The 6,525-nt window shown below is 44.1% G+C and overlaps 1 protein-coding gene across 1 annotated transcript in view; it reads left to right on the top strand.

The window, feature by feature from the left end:
* The first annotated feature begins 694 nt into the window (after nucleotides 1–694).
* Nucleotides 695–6,525, top strand: part of FBXO34 (F-box protein 34) — a 25,923-nt gene continuing 20,092 nt past the window's right edge. The window contains exon 1 of the mRNA XM_009322913.1: nucleotides 695–774. The gene's annotated coding sequence lies outside the window, so the exon portion shown is untranslated. The remainder of the gene's footprint in view (nucleotides 775–6,525) is intronic.

Genomic DNA, 6,525 nt, shown 5'->3' with positions numbered 1-6,525 from the left:
AACATGAAATGTTCCTTGTTGTGCCTGCAGCTTGTTAATGGCACTGTTAAGAAATTGTGGGTGCGCCTGAGGTTATAGGAAGGATGGAGGTCAGCTTTGCAGAAGGAAGTGTTGAGTGAGTTATAGGAGACGTGTGGATTAATAAGAGAAAGCAGAAGGAGGTGAACTGAAACTAGTCAAGCGTACGGGGAGAGGCAGGGTTTACAGAGGCTGAACATGCAGAAGCAGTGGCACTCAAGGGTCTTGAGGAATTTGGGTGTTAGAGCAGTGACTGGGAAGTCCGCACCCAGACCCCTAAACACGTGTGCTTGATGTGAATGGAGGAACGGGTAAAGAAGGGGGTCCAGCATGGCTACTGAGAGCTTTGTGGTCTTCCCTCCTTGCTGTCCCTGCAGCCTGGGCTCCCACGATGCCAAAGCAGCTTCTGCCCAGCCACCCCGTGGGACTTCTCCTTGTGGCAGGGCAGCCGCCTTCGACCGTAGTTGCTGGGCTCTTTGCGGGGTGTACTTGGTCAGTCGGCACTGAAGACCTCCTTGAATTGGTGGTGCTCCACACGTCAGCAATGCATTGACTGTTTTTTCCACGTGCCCTTTGCATTGGGGAAACCGGATCTTTTGGGTTTTAAGAGCTGCTTAGTAGTTGTAACACTGTGAATGTGTAACTAATTTCCTTTTTCCTTCCCTTTTGCTCTTCAGAAATGCCATTCTCGTGAGTGTGCAAGAAACCTACAGAACTGTAATGTCTAACCCTACATGGAATAACAACTCTTTGAAGGTACCACCCTTTTTTAACTATATGGCTTTGTTATAGGTTGGGTTAATGATGCACTGACCTTTGCTTCAAAGCTCGAAATCGAAGAACCATGTCTCGTGTAATGCTGTCCCTTCCAAAAGGGTGACAGTGCTGTGACACTCTGGTCTCTGATTTCCAGGAAAACTGCGTGCAACCCAGCACTTGATCCGGGGTGCCAAGGGGCCATCCCTGTTTCTCTGTGAACGATCTCTTCAGGCAGGTCTGGTGTTGCCTTAGGAACAGATGGTGGTTTCTATTCAGAGAGCTGAGCTAAGCTTTCTTCATACTTGGTGGCCATCCTTGGAAACATATTGCCCTTCTTTTTAGTGACGCATGATGGCTTGCCTGCTTGTCTTCAACTTAATGACCTTCTGGATCGTCTTTCTTGACAAGAGGCTCCTAGCTGTATTTATGAAGAATATCATGATAAAGTGCAGTAACGCTTTAACATTTAGATTGAAGTGCCTTAGCTGTTTGTGCTGCATTAACCAGCTCTCAGGCGCTGGCTTGCTCTGCTGTCTGATCCCGCAGTGATGCCATAACACTGAATTTTGGACTGCCCTGTACATTACCATGGCAACAGACTGATGTCACAGACTCAAGGACATGACTTCAGCGTATGATCATGCAGAGGCACGATCAGATTTGTGAAGGAGAAAGCTGACTAATGCACATCTCAAAAGCAAACAAGGGGAATGCGGGTTACAGCTGACCAAGCAAGGTGCTTCAGTATGAAAATTCCCCTCTTAGACAGAGGAGGGGCTGGTCATGTCTTTAAGACAGGAGCCGTCATCGTGATGAGCTTCTCTTTACCGTGGATAAGCAGGCATCTTGCAGGTATCCTGTATCTTTTAAACAGGTGGCGTTCCGGGGTGGGGAAACTTGCTCTCTGGTTTCAGAGCTTTGAAAGGGCACTTTCTTGTTTTAATTTTAAAGAACTTCTCAGTGGTCTTGTAAGCACACTGGGAACACTTCGACTCGCTTAATGTTGTTCAAACAGTTTAATTGGTTTTCCAAAGCTTTTATTTTATACATAACATTGGAAGGTGAAAGGGGAACTCTGCATCTGCATTATGGTCACATTTTCCTATATCCTATTAGCAGATTCCAAGATTGTTTAATGTGATCTCCACCCATTTCATTTGGCTGCAACCTTTGCTCCCATGAAAACAAGGCTGATTGTTCTGAATTGCTGTGTGTATGTGCTTTGGCACGGCATGAAGGTACCTATAATAACACAACCATTGTCTGGAAAAAAAAGCAGTTTGCAGTAATAACTACAAATAAAAGGGTGCAGTACTGGGACAAGACAGATAATGGTCGTTTTCCCACCCGTTACGCACAGGAGGTTCTCAACATGGTCACCCCTCGGCATGACAGGGATGTGGGCTTCAGTGTAGTATATCAATATTGGGAATAAGGGACTGAAATATTTGCATGTTGTTCCAAGTTTCTCTTTCCTGGACGCGGTTCCATTGCTCATATCTACGGATGGGGAGACTGAACGACTTTTGCACAATGCGGTATTTTATTTGCATGCTGTGAGCAGCTTAACAAATGTGTGTGCTAAATGAAGCATTCCTACTTTCAGTTAGCAGCTGATGCACCCTTAAAAAAAAAAAAGTGCCTGTAGGTTGAACAGCGGGGTTTTGAGGGGTGAGATTGTGCTGTGTGTTTGAGCGGATGGTCGGTCGTGCCAAGCCTGAATGTTAACTTGAAATGCTGTGGGATTCAGCAAATAACTAACTAAAACTCCTTCGAGCTGAAGTAATTTTTGCTCATCTCTGCACTTTGTGGAATAAAGGCTGTTCTAGCACAAGATTTGGAAGTAACGTAATTGTTTTAAATGTTCAGTGTCACAGGAATTGAGGATATTTTAACAGAAACTGGCATTTCTTGTAGTAGTTTGGTTGCCTCCCAGGGCAGGAAGCTGTAGAGTGTTAAAAAAGAGGCAGGGGAAGGAGTTTTTAACAACCCTCTCTCTAAATCAGGATGCTTGAATTCGGTGCCTGGCCTTGAGCTGAAAGGGCTGGAAGCTCTGCAAGATTCAGTGATTCACACTGCTCTGCAGCTGATAAGAAGATAATGGTGATGAACTATCAAGAAGGCAGCCGTGCTAAAAAGAGAGGCTTCGTGATACGGTAAAGGGGAAGGAAGTCTGGAGAACTTAGAAAAGGAACAGATGTTTTTGGAGGTGGGGAAAAACTTAACTATCCATGCAGTTCGCTCTTGCGGCGGAGCCAGCATGAGGAACTTGATACCAAACAAAAGTAGGCACACCCAGTATTTAGCACAGGGATCCTGGAAAGCTGCTCTTCGGTGCCGCGATGCTTTTCTGTTTGACAAATACGTTGTACGGTGACATCTCGCAGAGGCAGGAGTGAATAATATAAACACCTGTGAGTTAGTGTAAGGTTGTGTATAAAAGAGGTTGGAGGTGTTTGATGCTTGTCTTTAACAGCAATAAAGAAATATCACGATGGATGTATAAAATGATACTCGAAGTGGGAAGCCAAGAGGGATGCCGTTCCCTGAGAAGGAAATAATGACAGAAGATGCGTTAAAAAAGGAGAGGTTGCTCGTAGGGTGTGTTTATGGACTGATGACTGGAAGTGTGATAAAACAGATTGCCACTCGTACTTTGATACGCAGGATCAGCAATGATTTTTCAAGTTGTTGAAACTTGCATTAAAAAAAAAAAATGTATTTTGCTCTTACTAATAGGTTAATCCACTGTAATTGACTGTGAAATAAACCTGGGGGAATTTTCCTGTCTGTATGTGATGCACAGCCACTTTGCTGTCTACTTGGCAACCGTACCTTCAGATAATTAAAAGCTGTTTTTTAAATCCATTCTTCTTTCAACTTTTTTTTTTTCCGTCTTGCTACTTCTCTGAGAGCCGTCAGTCACTCTTCTGGCTAATGTTTAAAAAAAACAAGATAATGTAGTATTAGGAAAGGAAACCTGCAGGTGAATCTTTTTACTTTAAAATAACCACAACTACAAAACTGGGTGAATGTGTGCCCTTCACTGCTACGCTTCTAAAAATAATTTGACTTTCCCAGTCCAGTATGGAAAACTCTTAAGTTCACTTTGACTTTCTAAGATCTCACGCTGCTTGCCCCTCTAAAATCAATAACCAAACCTCCCTGGCTGCCTTTGCTTAGGAAGCAGTTGTAATTACCCAGAAATTACAGGAGTTGTTCAGCACAGGGATCCTCTGGTTTCAGCACATAGTTTCATCGCTCTGTAGTGTTTTGAGAGGCCGAAGGGTGGGATGCGGCTACAATGAGTTTCCAGATTCCTAACAGTGTGAGGGACTGTTTTTAATAGTGATGATAAAAACAGCTATTCCCAGTTGGAGGTTAGTCAGTGGTACAATTATCAGAGCTATGAAATAGTGCAGGGATGGCTCGGAATGGAAAAACTAAGGCTTGAAACTTATTTTCTTGAGGGAGCCGTTTGAAACTCTTTCCTGCAAGCTCACAGAGAATTAGTAAGAGAGATTAAATGGTGAGAGATCGAGCTGATGGGTCTTGGTGATTGCTTTGGTGATTTAGTTTTCAGGCTAGCGAACTTCAGCTGGCTTTTGGGAGAGGGATTTGGTAGCAATTTGTTGACGAAAGCCAGCGTGGTGAGGAGGAGCTCTGGAGCTGGCACGTTTGATTCGTAAGGTTGTGGTCTTCTGCTGTATGGTGAGCTCACACCAGCTGCTCCGCCGGGGAGCCTAAAAATGTGCTGAGTATTTTCACAGTACAGTAACAGTCCCCAGCTCAAAATTTAGTTCATTTAAACCATCCTTTTTAAAACACAGTTGTGGGTACCTTATTTTCTGCTTAGTGTCCTGCTGATTCGGTTCTTCTCGTTCGTACTTTCTCTGTTTTGTCCAAGAGGAGGAAACCCAGAGAAGAGAATATTGACTGTACTGGGGGGGAGCAGTGGGAGAATGCAGAGTTAGAAAGCAACACATATTTTTCCTTGTCTGTCTTGCTTATAAAGCTGGTTTTGCATTAATAAGTCTAAAAGTAGTGTGAAACAAACCTGAATCTGGTATTTTGAGATGAACTTCTAGGAAAGTTCATACTTCTAAAATGGTCGTTACCTGGAAAGAATCGCACCAGAATTATTTCTGGGGTCCTGTTGCAGGTCCGTGCTACTGAGTTTTGAAGATGAAGCATGAAAAGTGAAAGATTTGCAGCACAAGTTCTCACCGTTAACAAGGTGCTTGAGCGTGCAGAAGCTATCCTTTACTGAAATCTAGATGCTATTTTGGGGCCTTTCTTTTTTTCTTTAAAGAATGAATTACAGCTGAATTCGTGCTATGCTTGGAATTTCTGAAAATTCAATTGTGTTAGTTGCTAGGTGTATCAACTGCGAAGCTCTGAAAATATAAAGCTGTTTTTTACTTCAAGTAGCTCTGAGCTATTAATGGAAAAAAGTCTTTAAAAGTGTAGCCAAAAAAAGATTAAGATCCACAGAATTGGTAGGTTTCAAAATTAGCTTAGATTTTAACCAGTCTTCTGAAACAATCGTGCAAAAAGATACCGTATTTAATGTTGGTCTCTACTGCAGTTTATCTGCCAAACCCCCAAGCTTATCTGTAACTGAGTTAGTTCAGCAGAAGATGTTCTGTGTATGTTCTTCTTTCAAGAATTTGTATAAAACCAAGCAGATACTTTGGCTGGGAAAGATTTTTAGCGTGTACTACTGCCTGCCTTCTGTCTTCATCTTAAGCAGTTTAGCCTTAGCATGTCACTGGTCACACGCCCCTGCTTTTGAGTGTTCAAAATCCTTTCTGGTCTCTTTAAGCAGGTTCTGTGTTTTGCAGGCTGCAAAGCAGATTAGTGGTGAGAAACATCCTCCACATCCAGATGCTGTTTCCTGGATCGTTCACCTGCGTTTGTGTGGCCCCAGCTCCGCTCACCGATGCGCTGTTTCCTCCCCGTGCCTGCTCCTGCTGAGCTGTATGTGCTTGGACAAGCTCTGCCGTGTGATGGCTGCAAGTGCCTAGTTCTGTGTGACGGATAACTAGGGGGTCTTCTTGGATTGTGGCGTTGTGCCAAGTGCCGTTGTGAGTCTCACCGGCATTGCTGTGTTATTCCTTCCGTCACTGGTTTGGATTACATCTTTATTTTGCTGGCTTTGACACCCTGCTGTCCCGTTTCCTTGCCATGCACGTGTATGACTTCATGCTGCAGGCCTGGAGCTGTTGGAGAGGTGGTAGCACAATGCACGACGGTAGGCAAAAAATATGCTGCTGGATTGAAATGATGGGGCCTCATCCTGCCTGTAGTGAGCAAATGTCTCCGGCACCGTGACAGATTAATCTTCTGATGAAGAGTGAAGATTGGCAGCCTTTGATGTGCAGTCTAATTGAAAATGTATGATTCTTGCATGTGGTGTCAATTAAACAGCACCAGCACTTAACGGCAGAGTCAGAATAACTTTTAATTTTTTTAGATCTTGTGAAAAGTTGTGTGAAAAGTTAGCCTTGGCCAACAGCCCACCCAGCTGCTCGCTCGCTCCCCCTCCTCAGCGGCACAGGGTGGCAGATAGGCTTAGAAAGCTTCTGGGCCGGGATAAAGTCAGGGCAAAACAGGAAAATTGATTTCTCACCAGTTAAAGTAGATTTAGGTAGTGAGAAACAAGAAGGTAAACATTAAACCAATACCTTTGCTCTCCCCTTTCGCTGCAGGGGAATGCCTGCTCTGCCACGGAGCACCTCCTCTCTT

Source organism: Pygoscelis adeliae, unplaced genomic scaffold (genome assembly GCF_000699105.1).
Source record: "Pygoscelis adeliae isolate BGI_AS28 unplaced genomic scaffold, ASM69910v1 Scaffold314, whole genome shotgun sequence".
Classification (NCBI taxonomy): domain Eukaryota; kingdom Metazoa; phylum Chordata; class Aves; order Sphenisciformes; family Spheniscidae; genus Pygoscelis; species Pygoscelis adeliae.
Note: the sequence above shows the minus strand (reverse complement) of the source record. Positions and strands in the feature narration are given on the sequence as shown.